This window comes from Mercurialis annua, linkage group LG7 (assembly GCF_937616625.2).
Source record: "Mercurialis annua linkage group LG7, ddMerAnnu1.2, whole genome shotgun sequence".
NCBI classification, from domain to species: Eukaryota; Viridiplantae; Streptophyta; class Magnoliopsida; order Malpighiales; family Euphorbiaceae; genus Mercurialis; species Mercurialis annua.
Window position 1 is genome coordinate 6,015,078 of NC_065576.1, and position 21,860 is coordinate 6,036,937.

Genomic DNA, 21,860 nt, shown 5'->3' on the forward strand with positions numbered 1-21,860 from the left:
CTAGACAACCAAATGAAATGATCTTTTGCTTCTTGAGCAAGGGAATGAGCTTCCGAGTTGTCCTTCCTGGGGATATGGGCAAAGGTACAGACTTCGAAGAGTGATTTAAAATGCCAAATATCATTACAGATACCCCAACTAGCACTCGAGTGAGGAATACCCGAGTTGATAGATTGGGATACCAGCGCGGCATCTCCTTCAAAATGAACCTTTGTCCACGCCTTACTAATACACCAGTTCATCACTTCTCTGAGCGCTAAGAATTCCAGAATCCCTGGATCCCAGATATTCCTGAAGATAGCTGAAAAACTCCCCACTCGACGACCACTGCTGTCTTTTGCCACACCAGCTACTGAACCAAACCTAGCTGCTGCACACGTACCTGCATCATATTGGATTGTCAAACAGTGCTGATTCAAGACAGGGGTCCCAGGAGGAGAAACAACATCACTAGGGGGAGGCCTCCTGAAATCAGCCGCTCCTTCAGACTGGATAATACTGGCAGTCCCAAACTCCTGCTTGTATGTACTAGCATTCCCAATAGTGTCCCCCACTGACCAGATGTGATCTTTGAAAATCAAAGAATTTCTGGCTTTCCAAATCGACCACAAGAAAAAGCAGAAAAGGAATTCACTTTCTCTGGAGTCATCCAAATCCTGGAGCTGAGAGGTAAGACAAATCCATGCTTGTGAGAAGGAGCTGTACTGATCATCTCTGACTAGGAGGGAAAGCGGAGATGAGAACCAGACTCTCCTAACAAAGTCACACAGGAAGAAGAGGTGTAAACGGTCCTCCTGCTTCCCACAGCGGGGGCACACTAGATTGCCTTGAAGTCTGCCGTTAAGATTTTTGGCTGTTGGAATGCCATTTGAAAGAACTTTCCAAAGAAAAATCTTGAGCTTGTTTGGGATTTGGTAGTTCCAAAGGGCTTGCCATTTAACTCTTGGGATCTCTGAAACTTGGGACAGATGGGAATCTTGATTACTGTTTAAAGCAATGTAGTACCCTGATTTAACTGAAAAACGCCCCGACCTGTTATGATGCCAGCATTGCCTATCCGGAACTGATGAGAGGGGGAGAGGGATAGAAAGAATAGCAGTAACATCTTCCTCTATAAATAAGGACTTAAGCAGTTCTTCCTTCCATCTATGGGATTGTTGACAAATAAGCTCGTGGACTGTAGCTGGAACTTCCTCCCTATTGATACCAGGGATAAGTCTAGGAGAGAAAGGGAAGGCAGAAGGGATCCAGGGCTCTGATAGAGTTTCCACCTGAAGGCCACTGGATATTTGCCACCGCCTACCCAGGTTAAGCAACTTTAGACCATGTTGCAGGCTTCTCCATCCCCATGAGGGATTGTGCTTTCTAGGGGCTTTCCAAATGCAGGAGCTGGGAAAATATTTCCCTTTCAGAATCCGGAAAAGAAGGGATTGTTGGTTATGCTCTATTCTCCAAGCTTGCTTAGCAAGTAAGGCTTGATTAAAGGCATTGAAATCTTTGAAACCTAGACCTCCCTCCCATTTACTTTTACACATTTTGTGCCAGGCAACCCAGCTCATTTTCCTTTTTTGTTGAGTACTACCCCACCAGAACTTTGACATGAGACTGTTAATTCTTTTGCATAGAGACAAAGGCAATTTGAAACACATCATTGAGTACACTGGAATAGCTGCTATCACTGCTTTCAGAAGGATTTCTTGCCTGCCATGGAGAGTAAATTTTCCTTCCAGCCCAACAGCTTCCTCTCTATTTTATCTATGATATCTTTGAAAGAAGTTTTTTTGGACCTCAAAATAAAGGGTGGGAGACCTAGATATGAGCTTTCAGAACCAATGTTTTGAACTTTCAACAAATTGGCCAAGGTTCTCCTGGTGTTCAAATCTGTGTTTTGACTGAAAAAGATAGCAGACTTGGAGAAATTTATAAGCTGCCCACTTGCCCTGCCATAGTCCTCAATAACAGAAATTAACCCAGTCACATCTTGATGAGTTGCTTGGGAGAAGATGATGGAGTCATCTGCGAAGAACAGATGACTGATCACCGGACACTCCTTGGCAATCTTGATTCCCTTGATAACATTTCTAGCTACTGCCTGCTTAATCTTGAAACCCAAACCTTCTGAGCATAAGACAAAAAGGAGAGGGGACAGGGGATCCCCCTGTCTTAAGCCCCTGCTGGGCCTAAAGAAATCACAAGATTCTCCATTTATCAAGACTGAATAGGACACCGAAGTCACACACTCCATTACCCAATTAATGAAAATCTGGTTGAAACCCCAGGCCTTCAACATTTGGTATAGGAATTTCCATTCAAGTCTATCATAGGCCTTGCTTATGTCCAGTTTTAGGGCAAACTGAGTCTGATGTCCTGATCTTTTGCTTCTGAGGTAATGAATGACCTCGTGGGCTATAAGGATGTTGTCAGATATAGATCTCCCTTTGATGAAGGCATTCTGGTGGTGGTCCATAATTGTTGGAAGGATTGCTTGTAATCTCTGAGTAAGGATTTTTGAGATGATTTTGTAGTAAGTTGTGCATAGGCTTATGGGTCTCAAATCTCCAACTCTTTGGGGATGCTGAATTTTAGGGATCAAAGCAATTAATGTGTGGTTCAAACTTCGCAGCATTTTGCCATTTTGGAAAAACTCCTGGATTGACTTAGTTACAAGAGGGCCAACTAAATACCAAAATTTTTGGAAGAAGAATGCTGTAAATCCATCAGACCCTGGGGCTTTGGATGGGTGGAGAGAGAATACCACTCCTTGAATTTCCTGGGCTGATATGGATCTTGTCAAGGCTTGATTCATTTCCTCTGTAACTCTGGCTGGGAAACCTGTTAGGAAGTCAGGTGCAGGAGTAGTGTGACTGCTGCTGTAAATATCTTTGAAATAACTGCAAATAAATCCATTCAGTTGCACTTTCTCTGTAATCCAGGTTTCTGTATTATCCCATAGACCAGTGATTGTATTTGTCCTCCTCCTTTGTTTAGTTTTTTCATGGAAGAACTTGGTGTTTTTATCTCCCCATCTGAGCCAGTTTTGTCTAGATTTTTGCAGCCAATATTGTTCCTCTTCTAATGTAGCTTCCAAAAGTTGAGATTCAAGGTCTCTAACTGCATTCCAATCTACGTGTTTTGTCAATTTGCTCTTCTCTTGATCCACTAAGATCCTGAATTTCTGAATCTTTTTTTGAGAATTGGTCTGAGATTTTGATTTCCAGCTGAATAATTTATGTCTTATGTATTTAAGTTTTTCATGTACCTGGAACATTGAGACTCCAGCTGATTGATGGTTCCAGCTAGCTTCTATTACCTGGATAGCCTCCTTATTGGTTCCCCATCGCTTGTCAAAGAAGAATTTTCTAGGATGTCTAGAAAAATCAGCCTCAGTTTTAAGCAAGATAGGCCTATGATCAGATCCTAAGTCATTCAGATGTTCCACTGAAGCTTTTGGGAACAGGGAATGCCATGCCTGGTTACCCATCACTCTGTCCAATCTGGTCTTGATAGTATCTGGGAAGGTTCTTCTGTTACACCAAGTGAAGTTAGGTCCTGAGAAACCTAGATCCTGAATGTCCAGGTCTGCATAGAACTGAATGAAATCTGTGTGATTTTCAAGCCTAAAGGGCTGGCCTCCCTCTTTCTCATTTGGGGAAATGTAATCATTGAAATCCCCTGCGCACATAAAGGCCTCTAAGAAATGAGGTCTCATGTTTGAAAGGTTGAGCAATTGGTTACTTCTCTGTCTACTGTTGCAGTGGAGGTGGCACAAAATAAGGTCAAAAGAGGGTCTCTGAGGGATGGAAACTGTACAAATAATAAAACTGGAGTCTGTTATTTGGATTTGGATGTTGAATTCCTCTTTCCAAGCAAGACACAGTCCACCAGATATACCAACAGGATCAATGAAAAAACTATTGGTAAAACCACAGTAACTAATAACTTTCCTGACTTTATTCTCTTTATTTTTGGTCTCCATCAAGAAGACTAGATTAGGGGAATGTGTTTTACATATATCTTTGAGGTTCTTAACTGTCAAGGCATTCCCTAGCCCTTGACAGTTCCATATCAACATTCTCATTTTGGCCCCTGAGGCCCTTCTGGGTTGGCCTCCATACCCTTACCAGTCAGCTTCTTAATACCGCTTCCTTCAACTTGTTCCTTCTGACAGAACAGACCCGGAACGTGCTCTCCATAGATCCTGGTTGTTGATTGATCAGTTTCAGCGCCTTTGTCTATTTCTTTGTCTTCCATATTGTCTCTATTCTCCAGACTACAGTCTGCACTAGCTAATGCTGCTCTCCTGATAGCCCCATAGTTGACTGGTTTACTGATGTCCAGCTCAAACTCTGCTATGCTGATTGTACGTTTGCCTTTGCCTTTTCCTCTCTGGGTTGGGAGCTTGTTCAGATCTGGTCCTGCCTTTGGAGCTTTGGCATTCTTCCTTGGTTGTCTTTTCCAATGCCTGGCCTTTATCTCCTTGGTTATGGCTCCTTTACATTCCTTTTCTTTAACTGATTGAAAATCTGCAACAGAAGCAGGCATGGCATAGCTCGGATTAATCTCGGCTAATAGGGCTCTGATCTCTTCCACATCTCTCTCAGTAGCTGAGTAATTTGGCTTGCCAGTTGTACGTTTGCCATAATAGAATTCTACTATCATTGCTACTTGTTGCTCCATCCTTGCAGAGTTGTTATGATCAACGGCAGCATACTTCTCTTGGGTCTCCGCTGACAGTTGATGTAGGATGCCTCTAGGGACCTTCGTATAGGGGTCATTGTCAAAAGGGATCAAGGCCTCTGGGAATTGTGTCTCCAGGTTGTACTCATTGGGGATACTTCCAGCAGGGAGCAATGTGGGGAGGTTGGTCATAGTATTACCAGTCATCTCATTATAACTTGCATTCAAGAACTCATTAGCCATAGTCATTTGGTATGTATGGAAATCTGGAATTACATTAAGGTTTTCAGTTCTTACCAGTTGCTCTTCCACCCCATAATTCAGCGGTTGTTGGAAACCCAGATGCTCCCTGAGATCTTGAGTGTTGACACTTTCTGGTTCACCGGCTACCTCTTGTATGTTTTGAGTTTCCACATTGTTGTTACTCTGAGACAGAGCTCGTTGATATTGCAGATTTTCAGCAGTAGCTAGCATATCTCTAGCTCGGATAAGGGGATTAGCTCTCATAAAAAGCCCGAATTTGTACTTGCCAGCTAGGAACCTACCCTCCTCTTCCTCCAGAATTCTGGCTTCACAAAAGTTCCTCGTGTGTCCCATCATACCACAAAAGAAGCATATGTCAGGCAACTTCTCGTACCTGAATTTGACCCAATCCTTGCGAGTTGCAGTGGTAATGTTGTGGAATCCTGCAAGTAAAGGACTTGAGTTGTTCAGCTCTATCCTGATGCGCATGAAGTGTTTCCTCCACAGTGGTGCATTTGGGTCCATGTCCACTTCTACCAGCGATAAGAACAAACCAGCTATTCTCTCCGCATTTTCCTCATTAATCTGGTCTAGTGGCAAACCTCTCACTTGGACCCAGAACAAAGAGGCTGTCAAGTCAATCTCTTCTAAGGTTTTATCCCCTGGCCACTCCTTGATGTTGACATGCTGATTGAGGATAGTCCAGGGCCTTTCTTCCAGGATTCTATCATAGTCCTCCCTCAAGATGAGGCTAATGGAGAAACAGTTTTCAGTGCCTCTGGCCAGAGCAAAAGGACCCTTCAGCTTCCATTCTTTAACAATGGTCTCTCTGATTTTGTTAAGATTAAAAACCCTCTTGGAGATGAGCTTAGCAGCTAGAAGCCAACCATTTACCTCTCTCACCTTTTCCTTCTTCACCTGCAACTCTAGGGAAGGCTCAGCTAGAGACATATTCTGTGTTTGGGATATAATTTCTGTAATGTGTCCCACGGAGGTGTAAGGCTCCGTTGTTCTTCTCCCTATCCCAGCTGAGGAGGACGCCCTTTGCTGCCCTGTAGGCTGGTTTTGGATAAAAACTCCAGTGTCTCCGTTGAAGTTGCTGGCAGAGTGCCCCTCATCTGGGTACAACTTTTGCTTTCCTTTGCCATTGTGTGCAGGAGCATGGCTATTTCTGGTGTTTGGGGCTTGGGGTTCTCTGATGGTAAGGGCTCTGAAGGGGTTATTTTGAAGGATATGGTTGTCGGTAGTATGATGGTTCAGCTCCGTTTTTGGGATCGTTTGAAGAATGATGTTTCTTCGAGATGGAGTTTTCTTTTTCTGGTTTGGGATGGGGTTGGGTTTTTTTGGTTCAGACATTATGAGAAGGAGAAGAATGGTTGCTCGTAACCAGTGGAAATTGAATGGCTCTGGTAACTTGAAGAGATGGTGAAGGGTTCGTCGTCTCTTCCTATCGTATTTATAAGTGGCTTTCTGATTGTAATCCATATCGGGGAACTGAAAGAACAAAGCAATCTTTCGTTTCAGGCCATATTTAGTACTTCCAGGACACTCGATGCCTCTCCAGATAGATGGACTTCCCGTTAAAGATAGGGCTGCTAAAGGAATAACAGAAGTTACTTAGCGTGATTGGGTTCTTTTTTCTTGGGAATTTGAGAAGGTTATAATCATTGCCATGCAGGCATGGGGGAGGAGGGAGTCTACGTATTAAATGCTGCGGCTGCTCCAGGTGAGGAGGTAATAATTAGTGCAAGCTATAATTAGATGGGGATAATGAAAAGGATAATGGTTGGGTACGAATCTAGGGGGGTAAAATAGTTTCAGACTAGAGTTAAATCAAATTAGGGAAATATAGAGACCGTGCAAATCGAAAATTAGGTTAAGAAATTTGGGGGAGAAGAACTTTCTCGCTCTAAGCTTTCTCTCTCTGTTATCATCTTTCATTACTTGGGGTGGGCTTTAACCAGAGCTGAATAAATTATAAATTTTTATGTATAACAATTTGACAGTGATAATATCTTTAACTTAGTGGATGAAGAGTTCATTGCCTAAATAAAGGCTACAGCATCTCTAACAAGCTTTTTAAAAGAGTTTATCATTATAATATAAGACTAATGGACTTTAATATAATTTTTATATAAAGAGTGAATTTGGCTTTCTACATGTGGAGAGTCAAACTCACTCTATATTTTTTATCTCTTTAATATAATTTTAAATTTATAACACATGGATTATTTTTTTGGTTTTGAAAAAATATTTTTTGATTTTTTTCTCAGTATTAAATATATAAAAAAATAAAATTATAACAAAATAAATAAAATATAATAATTAAATGATTTAATTTTTTATAAAAAAATATAATGAAGTGTTATATTTTAAAGAGTCCATTGGAATAAAATTTAAAATTCTACTCTATATAAAAGATTATCTTTATTTTTAAAAATTTGCTCTTTATAATAAAAAGCACACTTGGAGATGCTCTTAAATTCGGCTCATATCCTTGTTATTCATTTTTTTTTGATGAATTTTCCTAATCCAAGTTGTAGTTATTATGTTAACTGCCAGTTTTATTTTTGATATGAACTGATGGAGTCTGCCTTCTGATCCGGTAATATAACCTATAAAACAGGGTAGAAGCTAACAGGACGGTGGTTATCCGATTAACTCTCCGATGTTAAAGTCAGTATTGAGCTTTGAGCGGCGTTTTTAGTATGTAATGTAGTTGTTTGTTTAGGCATACCTCAAACTCTTTTTATAGTAAATGATTGTATACCTTGTAGAGTTGTAATAGGAAGGTGAATTCTATTTTGTAGGGTTTGACCCTGATTAGAAGTGATATTCCTTATTCAGACATGAGCCCTATTTAGGAACGTCCTCATAAATAGTCTCGTCTTTCTAAGTTGAAGGTTATATTCCTAAGTTGGAGTTTATATCCAAATAGGAAAGATACTCGTGAATATAGGCAGATCTGGCAATCTGTCTGAATCCCAGAGTTGACGCGTTTTGTCTGGATCCTCAGGGATTCGGTGTTTATCCTTATGGATGATATCATATTCCAGTCGAGGCAGATCCTATGGATTTGGTCGCCGGTTTCGTCTGATTTAACCCTTTGGACGGGAGTCCGGTATTGTCTGATAGTGGATCTCCTGCGACTCGGCTCCATTGTATTTAGGATATGATTTGGTGTCCATCATGAATTATAATTGTTTTTGTTTTAATAAAAGCTGACTTTTTATACTTTGCAATTATAAATAAAACAGGTTTAATGGAGTTAAAAAAATCAAACATTTTCAATTTTTAAAAAATATATGCAAATTATTTAAAAATTGTAAATATATACAAATTTGATAAATTCGTTGTAAATTTGTCAATTTTTCTAAAAATTAATTTAGTTATGCCTACAATAACAATTGAACATGTGAAGTTTTTCCAAAATTAAAAAGAAAAATATGTCAATTGAGATGTCACATGTTTCAAATTAATAAAATTTTAAAAATATCAAATCGATTTTAAAAAATTGGATAGATTTTCAACGAATTAGTTAAATTGGAATAAATTTACAACTTTTTAAAATTTTAGACACATTTCCAAAAAGATAAAAAGATTTGATTTTTTAATATCATTGGACCATGAAAAAACAACATAAGCTTATTTGGTTTTCAATTGGCAAAACCCATACGGAGACCCCTCTACTTTATCAGTTTTGTTCGAGAGACCCCTATCTCAAAGTTGTTCACGTTTGGGTCCTCATACTTGGAAAAATCCAATTTTAACACCCTTCAATGGATGGAATTTGTCGAGTGTGTTACACTCTCCGATTCCGTTAATTAACGGAGCTAAATTATTTTTTTGACAATCCACATCATCAAAAGACCTCTCTTTTTCTTTGACTTGTTTAAACAAGTGGACCCACCATCTGATTTTGATTCCATCTCACCTTCTCCTTCATTTCACTCCAGCACCACCCTCGTCCATCTCTGAGCACTGTTTTTTGTAATTTTCCTACCATCCTTTCAAATGCTCTCTTAATCAGCCAATTTCTTCTCCTTTATTGGACCCATCCATCGCCGTTCACTTTTCCACAACCAATCGCCTTCCACCTTATCTTCCACCACGGCCGGCGATCGCAAAACCTGCTCCTCCGTGTGTAGACGGTGCGATCTCGTCGACGAACATAATCGCCGTCGACTTTCTCTCAAAATACAATCAGAAATTATTTGTTATATCCCTCAGATCAAGCGTCAACCCGTTGCCGTAACCTTGAACCGTTGAAGCTGCGCGGCTGCCGTGAAATAACGAACAACGGAATGGAAAATTTTGCTAAAAAATGAATAAAATTGAAGAGGCTGTCATGTAGATCGTGTGCTTTTAGGGTGAAAGGCATCTACAAAATGATTAATCATTGTACAGCTCTTGAGGAGATGTCTATTAAAAGGCTACGAGGAGGCGGCGAGAATCGCGGCGGTGGAGAAGCGACTGCGATGTCCTTTGCATCTTTGAAGTCGATTTTCTTAAAGGAATAAGTGAGCAGTCATTGTTTTGATCTATATTTCTTATTCAGTTAAAATCTTCCTAAACAGATTGTGAGATTAAATTTTTTCCAGTCTCATATGTAACTCTTTCGGGTATGTTTACTGGTATTTTTAGTGGGTTTAAATTCTGATACTTGGTGAATGAATGATGATGAGTACATGTGATTTCTATAAGTGAGTTGTGAATGATAATTAGAAATTACAGAGATTTGATTGTGAAAAAAAGAGACTTCATTTGGTGAAGAATTATTATCGCCTGCATAATTTTAGAAAGGAACTGCATAATTATAGAAAGGAAAGAAAGAAGATGCCTAGTCATCATATAAATTACCATGTCATCATCTTTATATAATAAAAAATTACCATGTCACCTTTTTTTAAAAAAAAAAAATTACCATGTCATTTTATTTTCTCTCCACTCTCATTAACGGAGAGTGAAGCACACTTGCCAAATTCCATCCATTGAAGGGTGTTGAAATTAGATTTTGCCAAGTATGAGGATCCAAACGTGAGCAACTTTGAAGTAGGGGTCTTTCGAACAAAACTGATAAAGTAGAGGGGCCTCCGTATGGGTTTTGCCTTTTCAATTTAGCTATGAAATTTACTGAGTTTAATTTTTTTTTAATTCTTGCCCAAGAAAAGTTAGTTAAAATAATATAATTTAAAATTGATAAGCTATGAGTATGTTTGTTTTTGTTTTTTTAAAGAATATGTTTGTTCAAAACCACAAATATGTTTATTTTTAATTTTTTTTATTTATTTATATATGTTATTTAGCATGGGCTGGAAAAAATTCTAATTATGTCACCATCCAACGACCAAAAAAAGAGAAGTTAAGAAAAACAGCTAACATGTACTCTATTTATCACCATACGCTATACAGAACATCTACCAGCCACCTCTGATCCAAATGTGTATCAAAAAGAGAAAAGAGAATACGTTTTATGAGAAACCTATAAAAAAGAGAGGGATAAGGTGGCTAGAAAAGCATCCCTATATGAGGATGTCACTGGCTGATGATGGAAGCGGATGCTAAAGCAATAGTGAAGAAATGCGACAAGTGCCAAAAATATGGCGATATATTGCGCATACCCGCCAAAAAACCCGAAGCTATACATGGGCCGTGGCCATTCGTAACATGGGAAATAGACATCCTAGGCCCTTTTTTGATGCACATGAGGAATTTCCATATTACAATATAGCTACTCTTTCCATTAATTTCTTTAAGCTATTTTAGTTTGTTTTATTTTAGTATACAAACATAAGTTTGTTTATTTGCATGTACAATAGCAATAATAATTTAATTTCCATCAATATCTCATTTATAAAACATTTTTTCAATATTACGTTACAGAGATAATTACAGAATATATAACATAAAAGCATTAAGATCTAATGAAATAATTGAAACAAATTGTGGATGACATATCATACTATATCACTTGCCAAAAGGCTTAATACATATTTTGACCTCTGAACTTGTACCCTTTTACCCATCTAACCCCTAAACTTAACGTCTCACCTATTGAACCCCTGAACTTGTTAAATAACCCGATTTGACCCCCGAACTTGATAAATATGTAAACATTGAACCCCTCCGTACACAATTTCTTCTAGAATGTTTCAAGTGACAGGTGGACACGAAGGGTTCAATATTTACATATTTATCAAGTTCAGGGGTCAAATCGGATTATTTAACAAGTTCAGAGGTTCGATAGGTGAGACGTTAAGTTTAGAAGTTAGATGGGTAAAAGAGTACAAGTTCAGGGGTCAAACTATGTATTAAGCCCTTGCCAAAACTGGTGTGAAGTTTGGTACATGTCTTATGTATGCATTGGCGGTACTAGAAAAGAAAAAAGATAAGAAAAATAGTTGATTAATTAAGAAAGGAGCGAGATGAGACAATTAAAAATAATATATTAAAAAAGAAAAACAAATAAAAGTAGATAATTTACGGCTCATTCCGCCCTTACTTCCCCACGCATATGTGAAGCTTCCACAGATTACTAATATGGTTTTAGCAGACTCGTAATTTTTGTAGTCGATCTTTTTCCGATGATATTATATTTTTTTGAGAAAAAAGTAATAAGGTTTTAACAGATTGTCAAACATTGCTCAAATTCATATTGTTATTAAAATTGTATTGAGAGACATTTTAATTGAGATTGTGTGTTTCTTATGCTATTTATGTCAATATGCACAAACATTTCTTGATTAATTTTCGCTGCACCTTTAATTTCTGTAATGTTTTGATAGTTTAGACCTCTGCATAAATATATTGTGAATAAAATATGAAAAGACGTAACTCATCAAAGGTCCCTATATTCTTAAATTTTGCATATTTAATTCCTTTTAAAAGTTTGTTATTCAATAGATTCATGTACAATTCATGTTGTATTCAATGGGTTCTTTTTATGGATGGAGTTGTGAGTGGTGTCGCTCAGTCGACGTAAAGATATTAACAATTTCCATATAAAAATAATAAAATAGTCATATATTTTTAAATTTTTCTTTACTTGGTCCATCCTTCAATTCTTTTAATTCAATATATTTCTAAAAAAAATTATCTGGTCATTCTTCAAATTCGATGAGGACATTTTTTTTATAATGTATCGAGTTAACTAGATTTCTAAATCCATTCCCACATATGTTTCACGATAAATGATATAATGTATGCTCGTTCTCCTTCCAAAGAAGAACCTAAAAATTGAAAATAAATTAAATATTTAAACTAAATTATCAAGACAAAAGTCTTAAAAAGGATAAAATAAACATAATTTAAGAGTATAAGAGCCTTAAGATGAGTGTCGCCATAATCAAAAGAGCAATTAACATAAATCAAATCTCATAAGCCATAATAAGAAAGTGATAATATACATTTTCTATAAACCTAGGATACATTTGTTAGTTGCTGCACGAATAGGTTGTCTTAAAATTATATTTTTTTCTTAATTATATAAATGATACAAAAACAAGTCAAATGATATATTTATATAAGGCCTAATTATTTAAAAACCACTCAGCTTGTAAATTTTTTTCATTTATACCATGACCTAGGAAAATTTTCAATTGTACCCTATTTTCGATTTTTATGTTTCGTTTGTACCCCAAAAGTAAATTTTTTGATAATTTAATTAATTTAAAGATGAAAATATTAAAAACAAGATACATAAATGATTAACATTAACGTTTAATTAGAATATAGATTAAAAATAAAGAATTAATTTAAACTCTTTTATAAAAAAAATAGGTCAATTCAACTCATTAGGGTAGAGATGAAACATAAAAATCAAAAATAGGGTATAATTGAAAATTTTTCTAGTTCATGATATAAACGAAAAAAAGTTATAAGGTGGGTGATTTTTAAGTAATTATGCCTTTATATAATGGCATCGACCTTATCTATCTATCTATCTATTCTATAACTATCTTATATGTGGGAAGGGGGGGGGGGGACAGGCAAAATTACGATATTAGATTTCATTAAGGGTATAATTAATATTAAAAAATACAATTAATAGAAATTTAAATGTATAAGATTTAATTGTAATAGAAGTTTAATTGTAATAGGAGATTTTAATAAAACAAAGTCTAAACATCTTGAAATTAGTTAGTATAATAATTTTAATGAAAAAAGAACAAATCTAATATAAAAAAACGGAAGTAACCGTACTAATGGTATCATTGTTAGATTAGGATTGCTGATAAAGCAACTCAACTCAATATCAAACACTCTTAGAATTCAAAAAACCAAACATATTAGCAATCCTGTGTATGTTCAATTTCATATTATTTAAACAATTTTAGTAAAATGAAATTTTTTATCACTTAAACGTGTAAAATGAAAAAGTTTAGTTTTAGTAGAAAAATACAAATAAATTTATAAATATAATATAATTAGAAAATAATATTAAAAAATTTAAATAACAAATAATAGTTAACCAATTCATCAAATAATTTAATAATTGTTATTATATATATAAAATATAATATTTAATTAATGCATTTTCATATATATCTAACGCATCATCTAACATCATTCATATGCTAAAAATTTAAATTTAAAATATTATATTTAATAATTAAAACTATATATTTAAATATATCATCTTATAATATTTAATTTATGCATGCAAATATTTACGATAATTTATTAAAAAATTAAAATATTATATTTAAAATATATAACGGGTCATATAGACTCACGTGCTACCATTTCAATTTAAATAAAAAAGAGTTTCTAATAGTTTATCAAAATCTAAAAGATTATTATTTATAATTTAGTTAATATTTATTATGACGGGTCATGTAAATGTCCCTCACGTGCGTAGCACGTGGCGAAACGCTAGTCTATATCTATCTATCTATCTATCTATATCTATACTATATATAAAAGCACGGATGGGGGGGGACATGCAAATTTACTGAATAATCCTTTTCAGTTTACTACTAAATAAAGGTTTTATAGTCATTAACTAATTAGTTATTTAATTAATCACTATTATAATTAAAGTCCTAATTAGAATAGGTAGCTAAATTATCTCCAATTTAATTTTTAGTATGTAAAAAATAACTAAATTGTCTCCAAATTAGTAAGAATACCTATCTTTTAGTTTGATTGAACTACAAAATTAAAATATTGTGTTTGTTCAATATATTATTATTTAAATTTCTATCTTATTATTTTTAAAGATATTATAAATAAAATTAAATTAATTATCTAATTATGGTTATTATAAAGTCAAAAGAAGAATAAATTCAGTATGGAAAAAAATTTAATAGCCGAATATATTATATTTACTTTTACAATTTTTTTTAGGCTTAATACATAATTTGACCCCTAAACTATACCATTTTATTCTCTGCGACCTTTAAACTAATTTCGTTTTCTTTTGGATCTCTTAACTCTTTTTTTTGTTCTATTTAACCCCTCACACGGAATGTGCAAATCACGCGCGATGACGTGGATAAAATTGCTGACATGGCTTTTCTGACATGAGGTTAAATAGAATAAAAAAAATAGTTAAAAGGTTCAATGGAACACTAAAATAGTTTAGAGGTTATAGGGAATAAAAGGGTAAGGTTTATGGGTCAAAAAATATATTAAGCCTAAATATATTTTTTTAATTTAAAATAAAAAGTGATATACTTTACATATTATTTGAAAAAATCATCTAAGGCTTTAAAAGTCATGAAATTTAGCGTGTTTTCCAATTTTAACACAAATTTTAAAAATTCAGAATTGATTTGAAAGTTTGAAATTGCAAAAAATTAAAAGTTGGCGTATTAAAATTGGAAATTCGTGAAACACACTAAAAATTATAATATTTTAAAAAATTTAGTCTTTTTTTAATATTATCACAGTATAGTAAATTTATATATTTTATAATATCGTTAAAAACAGACAAACTTCATTTATCATTATTGAAATGTAAACAAATATTTATATGTACAAGAAGTTATATTATGTAATTATTTGACTAAATTTCAATATTATTTTATTTTTCTAGAAGATTAAATGGATAAAAATTAAATAATTATATTTTGGAGAAGGTTAAATGGGTATAAATTAAAAGTTTGAAGGTGTAATAGGAAAATAAAATAAATTCAGGAGTCAAATAGAAAAAATAGTGTAGTTCGTGTGTTTAATAGAACAATTTATGCTTTTTAATTATCCTTCACGCGCTTCAAAGCGTTTGAAAACACGCGCTTTTGCCACGTTGGAGGAAAAAGGTCAGATCGGCAAAAAAGTTGCAGTTAACGGGTTAAATAGAACAAAAATAAAGTTAACAGGTCCAATAGAATATCAAATTAGTTTAAGAGTCTCAGAGAATAAAAGTGTATAGTTTAGGGGTCAAATGATGTATTAAGCCATTTTTTTTTAACTAATTTAATATTAATTATAAATAAAAAACTGATATAATTATAATAACTTTATTAATATGTTCATTGAGAAGTTACGTTACGAGCCACGTGCATAGCACGTAATGCAAACTAGTTCATATAAAGGGAAACTTTCACAATACATAAATTGTATACGGTTTCGTATTGATTAAAGATAAGAGTAAGATACGTTTATGCACTTATTACATAATTATATAGATGTAACACTAAATCTTAACTAATAAGTATAGTCTTTAATTGACTTGGTTTTCAACTAATCAATTCATACAACGTGATAATAAAATACGTCCTCACTTCAATTTGTACTAAATAGTTAATTATTCAAATTAGAGACACGAGTTATCAGATAATCAAAAACTGCTGGATAGGATTCTAGTCATAAATTTATGGCATAATAATATTTATATATCCATAATTTTAATTTTTTAATTTATATATATTTAAAAAATTCGACAGTTAGATGTGTCTACTTGATAAGTCAAAACAATTCTATCAAACTTCAATTTAATAAAAGTTACGGAGTTTTTTCTTGGCTTAATACATCTGCGTGTCCCTGCACTTTACTGTTTTTGCACATAAGGTCCCTGCACTAAAGTACCCCATTATTAAATCCCTGCACTTTAACTTCCATCATCCCAAGGTCCCTCTGTTAAGGTTCTGTTAGCGCGTGCAGTACACGCGCCGTTAATGAGACTAGTATTCAGTTTTGTAGTTTGATATATACAAATAAGGTCCATGCACTTTTAATTTATACAAATAAGGTCCCTGCACTTTTAATTTATACAAATAAGGTCCCTACACTTTAATTTTATGTAAACAAAGTCCTCGTAATTGTTTTCATATAAAAATTTATTTTAATATATATATTTTAAAAAATATATAATTTTTAATTAATAATATAAGATGTTAATGCAATTTAACTAACTTTTTATAATGTTTAAATTAACAATAAAAATATTTTTTAAATTAATAAAATTATTATTATTTATTATTTTTTATTAGAAATGGAAGCAGTCAGCTTTGTTTTGTAAGTTTATATAACACACTCAAATTCAAAATTGACATATATGAGGATCGACGCCTGTTTACTTTTTTTTTTTGAGAATACGTCTGTTTACTTCTGTAAGTGTGATGTTGTTATATATTATTTTAAAAAAATCATTGATATAAAATATCATTTTAATAATTAATAAATACTATTAAAATTAGTTTTATTTAGGTTAGTTAATGTAATACCCCAAAATGTTTAATTGTTTAATTGGACCATGTGTCCAGTTTTGAGACGCTAGAGTGACAATATCGGAAGATTTTCCGATAGGATTTAGATAAATAAGTTTTAAGTAGGTCGGTTTTGGGAGGATAATAATGATGTATTTAATATTATCTCCTAGCTAGAAAGTTGGAATTGGAATGAAAAGAGAAAATGTCAAGAAAAGTCCCAAAATGAAGTTCATGGACTAAAGTGATAATTTAGCCACTACGTCTCAAAATGAAAATTTATAAGTTTTGACGGGAAAATATTAATATTGGAATTCGTATTGTTTATTGGATATAAATAATACATATGAAAATTGGTTAAAGGATTAATCAATTTAGTTATGGACTAAATTGAACAAAAAGAAAAGTTCAAAAGATAATTTGTAACAAAGAAAGAAAACAAGGATCAAATAATCCTTTTAACCTTGATATATAAGGAATTGATAATGAAAGAAAGGATCAGGAGGAGAAGAGAAAAGAAAGACCGAGAAAATTGAATTCATTTCGCCGATACACTTCGTCACTTCGCCGTTTCGCCGTTCGGCGTCCGTTTCGGACGATTTTCGCGGCAAACTCTTCGGAATTGAAAGCTCTATCAATCCTAACCTCTATTTCAAGGTAATATTTCAAGATTTGATGTTAAATTCGAAGGATAGAGGGCTGTTTTGTATAGAAAATTCCGTTCGAATCGTACGGTTAGGAATCGAGTTGTTTTTGACGTTTTTGGATTGTAAAATGATAGGATAAGTTGTTAAATGAAGTGGGTATGTATTGGTGTGAGTTTAGGGGGTTTTAGAGCCCCGGAAAATGGTCCGGAAGCGCTGTAAAAACGCTGCACACCTCGGTGCACGACGTGCTGCACTTCAGCACGTCATGCTGGTGCGCGACGTGCGCCATATGGGTGCACGACGTGCACCACAGGGGTGCACGACGTGCACCAGTGAAGGGCACGTCGTGCCCTTCATGAAAAATGAAGGGCACGATGTGCCAAGCTGGCACAACGTGCCCCACTTCGACGCCGACCTCTGTGGGACTTCCGGGAGCGAAAATGAGCCTCCGATAGCTTGATTTGAGTGTGAAACTCAGTTAAGTGTCTGGAAATGGATGTAAAACATTATAGAAATGAATGTTAATGTGATAAGTAAGAATTCAGTTAAGAAAGTTATATAATTCCCGAGTACAAGGAATAGTACTCGATAAGTCGTAAGTACGACTAAGGATCATTGAGTATACGAGCGAACTAGAAGTGGAATCTAATGAAACTAAACCCTAAAACTTAAAAGTATTATACGTATAGGAATACGAGATTCACGTCTAATCAGTAAACGTTAATTATTTATCAGACGTGTCAGCGAGCAGAGAGGTCAGTAGACGTGGACTAGCGAGGGCATATCATTTCATAGACCACGTCATTGATTGGAATGCGGTCACTGTGAGTTGCACTTTACTTTCGTGTATTATATATTAAAGTTATTTTATATAGATATATATACTGTTTACACGCATCGCATTATATATATAATTGTTTGAAATGTTATATGTTTTATTAGTTTCTATATATGAGAACTAGTATGCGATCCGAAGAAACTAGCTACCTATTGGGTGTCAATAGGCTGTGTGATCACCAGTATCGAGTCAGTCTAGTATGTTTGCATTTGAGAAATGACTTGACACAGCTGGGAGCTGTTGATGAATATGAAATTTACGATTGGGCTTTTGATACGAGTGAGTACTCGGCTACGGTGTAGTCTGGAGTCCCCGTATCTAGTGGCTGGGCCACCAGCGAGTTGGACTCGCGAATGATATTTACGATTGGATTAAATGATATATGATTATTCGAGAAATGTGTCGTATGCTAGGATATTAGTTTCGTACGGATCAAATACCTGTTTATATGTTTTGTATTATTGTTTTATTGAGATGCGATGCTATGTTTTTATAATAATACCGTTAGTAAATGCAAACTCACTCAGTATTTTCCCAAATACTGACCCCTCACCTTTGATGTTTTCAGGTACTTAGTATGTGGACCTAGCTAGAGGCCAATTTTGAAGTCCAGAAGTCAGCTGTGTATGTGTAGTATATAACTTCTGTGAATGCTGCAGTAGTGGTCCCGTGTTGACAGAGTCGTAGCCTAGACAGCAGTACACATTGAGTGTACATATTACTTGCTGTCCAGTTTATATGTTTTTGTAGGCTACGTGTTTTATATGTTGTGCACGGCACTAGGTGCCAGTAATATGTTGGATACACTAACTGATGTATATAGTACCGCGAGGCCAGTTCGTACGAGGTACGGTAACTAGAGCCCGCGAGGATAACAGAACAGTTAGTGTAAATGTTTGTGTATACATGTTATGTATACTTGCTTCTGTTGCTTTATGTTATTTGTTTATTATTTGCGAAAAATTAATAGTGATTTAAGGCTTGCTACGGGTTCCGGAGCTACCACTCCCGTTCCCTAGCGCCGGTTGCGGCTCAATATTTTGGGTCGTGACAGTTAATATTTACTTTTAAAAAATAAAAAATCTAGTTCATATTTATTTTTTAATATGATTAAAGAATTAATTATTATTTTTAAAGTTAAGTAATTTATAATTTAAAGATTTAATAAAATTATATTAACAATCATTTTATCAAAATAAATATGATTTAAATATTAGAGTATATTTCGTGAATGAGGCCCTTACTCAAGAAATATTCAACATTAGTTTAAAAAAAAAATTAAAGGTAACATAAAAAATTATTAAGAAATTAGAAATTCATTCAGACTTCCGCTTGATATGTCTCCTTTAAAATTGGAAGTAGATAGCTCGAACTTGTAAGTTTATATAACATACTCAACTTCGAATTTGACATATATCAAGATTAACGTCCATTTACACCTCTAAGTGCGATGTTATCATATTATTTAAAAAATAAAATTTATCGATATAGAATATTATTTTAATTATTTAATAAAAAATATTAAATTTGTTTTATTTCTCTAAGTTAATATTTATTTGTTAAAAAAAATTAAATTCACTTTTATTTTCAACATAATAAAATAAATAAATAATTTTTTTTATTTATAGATGAATAATAATACATTAAACATTCAGTAAGAATGAATGAAATTTTCAATAAAATAATAGCTAAAAGATATAATTTTTGACATTATTATTATTTAAATATGTTAAATTTGTACCCTTTAAAAAATATTAGTTTTAATATTTTATACTTAAATTTAATTTTATTAAACTGAAAATTAATGCATATTTATACATAATCTCAACATTTAAAAGTGCAGGGACGTAACATTAAAAAATTAAAAGTGCAGGGATCTAAAATTAAGAAAACTGAAAGTGCGTTAACGGCGTCAACACTCGCCTCAATAGAGGGACCTGGGGATGATGGAAGTTAAAGTGCAGGGATTTAATGATGGATATTTTAGTGCAGGGATCTTATGTGCAAAAACAGAAAAGTGCAGGGACACGCAGATGTATTAAGCCTTTTTTCTTTTATAAGTGGATGAATCATGTAAATCTATATAAACAATTCACATCGGATCAAATATGTTTTGAATATAATTATTCTAATATGCTAGATTAACATAGTAGACTATATTTGTTTTTTGAATGTATCCCCCAAAACGGCCAAAAATATGAATATATAATTGTTGTTTTTTCCGATGTATTATCTCTAATTTTTTTCGTCAAAAATATATGTAGATGAAATAGTAATAAATTGTTATAATTTAATCAAAGACTTCAAATTCAAGTTTCGAGCCTTAAAATTTAACAAATTCTTTTTACACATGTTTGATTCAAATATGTATTTGTAAGCATTTGCTGGTTGCTATGATGATTCAATATCAATTATTTCTACCAAAAAAAGTAATTTTTTTTTCTATCCTCATTATTTTCCAAATATATTAGCAAAATTTGAACAATATAATCTGTCAATTATATGAAATGGAACAATTAAATTAAAAATGTATCTTGTCTGACGTAAATTATTTACATAGTTTTATTTGATTGGTCATATAGAAAAAAAAATTCTATAACTTCAATTGAATTGAAATTTTGATATAATTGACAGAACTTATAAAAATAACGGACTATTCAATAAAGGAAAATGTACTTTGCCAAAACAAAAATGTTTTCATATGAGAATGAAAACTGTCCAAAAGCTTTCGTAGGTGGTTATACTTTGTAGTTTGTATGATCTCGTCTCTATGCATGCATGCATTTAACTTATTCAACCATCTATAAAAATACAAATTATTCTCTAATTTTGATCAACATTCAAAACAAAATTTTCATACTACTTAATATTACTGAACATTAACCATTAAATGGCTGTGAAAGTAAATATTTCTTTAGCAATTTTGGTGATTTGCCTGTTTATTTCATGCGCTTGTGGTGCAGATAGGCCAGAGTTGAGGGAAAAGTGCGGCGTCCATTGTGAAATTCTATGGAAATTTAGTATGGATCAGAAGCAACTGTGCACCATATGGTGTGACCAAGTTTTCGGTACGAAGGTCGGCCATGAAATCGACTGCAACAAACCGAAGCAGCCGCGTGAGATACATTACGGAGAATCCGAAGATTAATAAAAAAGAATGAAGATCATTTCAGTTTGAACTAATTATATAGATCAAACTATTTTTATTTAAATTTTTGAATATTTTATCAATTATGTTCAAACTTTTTAATTTTAAAAATATGTCCAATTTGTAATTTTTTTTTTGCAATTCTGTCCAAAACTTTACATTTTATTTTTAAATTTCAAAAATTTACGTTTTTAATCAGTTGCGGTCAAACTTTCACGACAACTCTTTTTAGACAATATTTTAAAATTTCTTCATGATTGATAAAGAATGAAGGTTTGAATTTATAAAAGGAAATCCAAAATTTTGGGCACAGTTGAAAAACACTTTCAAATTAAACATAATTATAAAAATTAAAAAACTGGATCGTAATTGATATAATGCAAAAGTTTAAATTTAAAAATTAATTACTACAACTATATATGCATATATATGATCATTTCGGCTCGAATTAAGATGTAGATTTATAATAATTAATGGTTTCATAACTTTTGATGAGAAAGGGACTATTTGGTTATGAAAAATATATACCTATTTTTATTTCCTAATGTTTAAATTAAACTTAAGTATGATACTTTCAAAAAAAAACTTAAGTATGATATAGTAAAGATAGAGATATAACATTACAGAATGAGACTATTGATAAAATAAATTAAATA